This window comes from Mustelus asterias, chromosome 1, assembly GCF_964213995.1.
Source record: "Mustelus asterias chromosome 1, sMusAst1.hap1.1, whole genome shotgun sequence".
NCBI lineage: Eukaryota > Metazoa > Chordata > Chondrichthyes > Carcharhiniformes > Triakidae > Mustelus > Mustelus asterias.
The window spans coordinates 128,312,385-128,317,299 of NC_135801.1; the positions used below are offsets into that span (position 1 = coordinate 128,312,385).

General features: G+C 45.3%; 1 non-coding gene across 1 annotated transcript; it reads right to left on the reverse strand.

Moving 5' to 3' along the window:
* Positions 1–3,268: 3,268 nt before the first annotated feature.
* LOC144501547 (U2 spliceosomal RNA) lies at positions 3,269–3,467 on the reverse strand. Its single transcript, XR_013499145.1, has one exon. It is a non-coding gene; the product is annotated as a U2 spliceosomal RNA (small nuclear RNA).
* Positions 3,468–4,915: the final 1,448 nt, after the last annotated feature.

Consider the following 4,915-nt stretch of genomic DNA (forward strand, 5'->3'; position numbering starts at 1 on the left):
GAATTGGATCAATTGATCTGAGGTCATAGTCAAATAGAGTTGTCAATTCAGCGTACTTTTGGTAGCCCTATGTATGGATTGTTGTGATGATAAAATGAAAACCATCCACCTTGTAAATGAATACCGATCACGTGGCTTTTTCTTATTCCATGTTTTCCATCATAGCTTCTACAGCCAATGTAAAATCTATATTCTAGTAAATATAACCTGATTCATTTAATATCCTGAAGAAGGTTTCACCATGCTTCCTCAACTGTACTGCAAGCTAGAAGAAGGAAAAATAACCTTAAAATTAGGTTTAGGCTGAACAGGTGTGATGTCAGGAAGCACTTCTTCACAGAATAGGTAGTCGATGTTTGGGGCTCTCCTCCCCTTCAAAAGCCTGTTGAGGCTAGTTCAAATAAATAGATTTTTTCAGGTAATGGTAGAGAGGGCAATGGAAACAAAGCAGTCAGCTAAAGTTAAGATAAGGTCAGTCATGATTTGACTGATTGAAGGAATCGGCTCAAGCAGCTAAATGACCTCCTTCTGTTCCTATTTCCCAAAACTCCAGAAGAACACAAGAATCTCATCACTTAAACCAGCCCTGCCCAACCTAATCACATGGCAAGGGGCACATTTCTATTCTTCTCACACTCGGGTGGGGGGATGCGACGAACACATTAGTTAATGTTTGACACAACATTAAATGTGAACTTAAAAAAAAAAGCTGACGCAGGAAATAAAACAACTTGCTGAGCAAAAGAAGTCACAACAAATTGACAATTAAAAACTGAGTACTAAATAAAGGCGACCATTATAGTGGGAAAGGGCGTGCGTATCCAGCTCACTGTCTCGAGTAACCGTTGGCATGTGCAGATGAGGCTGAATGAAAACCCCAAGACTGGGAGTGAAACAGACACATATTCAACCCTCCTTCTCAGTCCCCCTTTCTTTCAGTCACCCTCACTAAATCGGCTGAGGGGGGCGGGAAGAGCAGAAGAGAAACATGAAGTGAGGCCTACCGGTGCCTGAATGCAGGTGCCCACCAAGGGGAGTGCTGGGAGAAGCGGGGGAGCATGGAGGTGCCTGGTCAACAGCATGAGCTGTCCAAGAGAACTGGGAGCTGGAGGCAAGCAGCTGGTGATATGAGGAAGTGTGGTGAGCAGAGGCTGAACGTGCTGCAGTGCTTTTATCTCCATCTTCACACACTCTGTTGCCGGTGTTCGCTGCTCCCCAGTCACAGTCTGTTTCTCTCCCATGTCTGCTGCTAATAGGCTGAATAATTAGCAGCACACATGGGAGAGAAACAGACAGAGGAGCAGTCCCATGCAGAAATCTTCAAACTCACTGACCCATCTTACCTGCGTTTCAATCATCACTCTGCGGGCTATGGAGAGGGGCCCCAGGGATCTAATGCTGTTGAAATTTCTCATTCCATAAAAAGCAGAGGGTGAAAATAGGTTCAATAAACCAGGAAAAACATTATCATCAATGGTGCCTTAGCATTGTAAAACCCAAACTGGCCAATGCCTTTGAAGAAAGGGGACCTGCCACTCCTACTGCATTCAGTCTCTCTCTAACTCATAGTCACATTATGTGGTTGACTTTTGCAAATTGTGATGGAAGAACATATTGCCCCGATACCATTATTCAAATGATAGATTTTCCCTCGCGTGGTCCGCTCAGATGATAATCTGGATGATTCTATCTAGAATCATAGAATCCCTACTGTGCAGAAGGAGACCATTTGGCCCATCGAGTCTGCACTGACTCTCTGACACGGTATCTTACCCAGGCCCACCACCACATCCTATCCCATGGCTAATCCATCTAACCTACACGTACATCTTGGCACACTAAGGGGCAATTTAGCATGGCCAATTGACCTAACCTGCAAGAAAGTTATTTATTAACACAAACTTGCCACAGATATTTAAAATGGAACATCTCACTCACTCGTCTCACTTGTTGGAGATGACCACAGCCAATATTTGTGCAACTTAAATATTGCATGGCACTTCATTAAGTGCTGATACTAATAACTTTAAATTGAAATCTTATATTGAATGATAAGATTAAGAAGTGGAGTTGCTCACTAATGATTGTGGTGCTTACCTTCTGCGGGAGTTCACTTCTGTTATCCTGATGGCAGTTTACATCCCAATCCATGCGGACGTGAAGATTGTGCTGGACAAAATATACACCACTACGAATAGCCTTGAGATGAAATATCCCGAGGCCTTGTTCATCGTGGCCGGGGGCTTCAATCAGGCCAAGCTCAAGAGCATACTACCAAGTTACCACCAACATGTTTCCTGTTCCACCAAAGGCCCAAGCATCCTAGACCACTGCTACACAAATATCAAACATGCCTACCGCTCTATCGCCTGCTCATGCTTTGGCAAATCAGACCACATGGCTGTGCTCCTGCTCCCGGCTTACAAGCAAAAACTGAAGCGGAGAATCCATCAAACAAAGTCGTGCAATATTGGTCTGAGGAATCAGATGATCTGCTACGGGGTTGCTTGGAGTCAGTGGACTGGTCAGTATTTAAAAACAATGCGACCAGCCTGAACAAGTATGCTACTACAGTAACTGACTTCATTAGTAAGTGTGTAGAAGACTGTGTGTCAAAGAAGCAAATCTGCGTGTTTCCCAACTAGAAACCATGGATGAACAGGGATATCCACTGCTTGCTGAAGTCCAGCTCTGAGGCGTTCAAGTCAGGCGAACCTGATCTGTACAAGAAAGCCAGATATGATCTAATGAGATCCATCAAAGATGCCAAACGACAGTACCAGACCAAGCTAGAGTTCCAGGCTAGCCACACCGACCCCCACCAACTATGGCAAGTCTGCATGACAGGCTACAAGACAAAGGCATGTAAAATCGCCGGCTCCAACGCACCTCTCCCTGATGAACGCAACACATTCTACGCCCTTTTTGAGCAAGAGGGCAGTGAGAGCTTGCCCTCCACCCTGGAAGTCCTGGATGAGCCTGTATCTGGGGTCAACATTGCAAATGTCAGAGCAGCTTTCTCAAAGATCAACCCACGGAAAGCGACTAGCTCGGATGGGGTATCCAGACAAGCACTCTGATCCTGTGTGGATTAGCCGGTGGGGGTATTCGCAGACATCTTCAGCCTCTCTTTATAACAGTCTGAGGTTTCTTTTTTTTTTGCTTTTATTCCAATTCAATCAAATCAAAGTCCAATTCAGAGTCTCAACAAGTTGAGACATTCCCCATCCAAGCTGACAAGACAGGGCTCTCACCTCCTGTCTTGGGCTTGATCTACATGAACCAAGCTGATTGGAGTAGGCATAGCTCCTCCTCCAAGGCTTGATCTCATTTGCATCTTAGCCAAAAGGCCGAGATGCCGCTTTTAAAAATTGTTTCAAATGAAGCGAAAATGTAACCTAATGACTTCAACCAAGCACAGCATGTCGATACTACACTTGATCTTAGCCAAAAGGCTGAGAATCTGAGGTCTCTTCTGCTTCAAGAAGACAACCGTCATCCCGGTACCTAAGAAAAGCCTTAATGACTATCGTCCGGTGGCTCGAACATCCATCATTATGAAGTGCTTCGAAAGGCTAGTCATGGCACGAATCAATTCCAGCCTCCCGGACTGCCCGGCTCCACTACAGTTTGCCTACCACTGCAATAAGTCCACAGCAGACACCATCTCCCTGGCCCTGCACTCAACCCTTGAATACCTAGATAACAAAGACACCTATTTATTGACTACAGCTCAGCCTTGAACACCATTATTCCTGCGAAACTCAACTCATCTCCAAATTCCGTGGCCTGCGCCTCGGCTCCTCCCTCTGCGACTGGATCCTGAACTTCCTAACTCACAACCCACAACCAGTAAGGATAGGCCACAACATCTCCTACACGATCATCCTCAACATCGGTGCCCCACGAGGCTGTGTTCTCAGCCCCCTACTATACTCCTTATACACCTATGACTGTGTGGCCAAATTCCCCTCCAACTCGATTTTCAAGTTTGTTGACGACATCATCGTAGTGGGTCGGATCTTAAACAATGACGAGACAGAGTACAGGAATGAGATAGAGAACCTGGTGAACTGGTGTGACGACAATAATCTCTCCCTCAATGTCAACAAAATGAAGGAGATTGTCATTGACTTCAGGAAGCGTAAAGGAGAACATGCCCCTGTTTACATCAATAGGGATGAAGTTGAGAATGTCGAGAGCTTCAAATTTTGAGGTGTCCAGATGACCAACAATCTGTTGTGCTCCCCCCATGCCAACACTATAGTTAAGAAAGCTCACCAATCCTCTACCTTCTCAGAAGATGAAGGAAATTTGACATGTCCAAAACGACTCTCTCCAACTTTTACAGATGCACCATAGAAAGCATTCTTTCTGGTTGTATCACAGCTTGGTATGGCTCCTGTTCTGCCCAAGACAGCAAGGAACTACAAAAGGTCGTGAATGTAGCCCAATCCATCACTCAAACCAGCCTCCCATCCATTGACTCTGTCTACACTTCCCCCTGCCTTGGCAAAGCTGCCAGCATAATTAAGGACCCCACGCACCCTGGACGTTCTCCCTTCCACCTTCTTCTATCGGGAAAAAGATACAAAAGTCTGAGGTCACGTACCAACTGCCTCAAGAACAGCTTCTTCCCTGCTGCCATCAGACTTTTGAATGGACTTGCCTTGCATCAAATTGATCTTTCTCTACACTCTAGCTATGACTGTAACACTACATTCTGCACTCTCTCGTTTCCTTCCGATGAACGGTATGCCTTGTCAGTATAGGGTGCAAGAAACAATACTTTTCACTGTATGCTAATACATGTGACAATAATAAATCAAATCCAATAACTCCAGTTACAATTGTGCAGATAATGATGCAGTCCATGACTGCTATCGTGAGGTCTGGGCGGTATCCAGACACATGA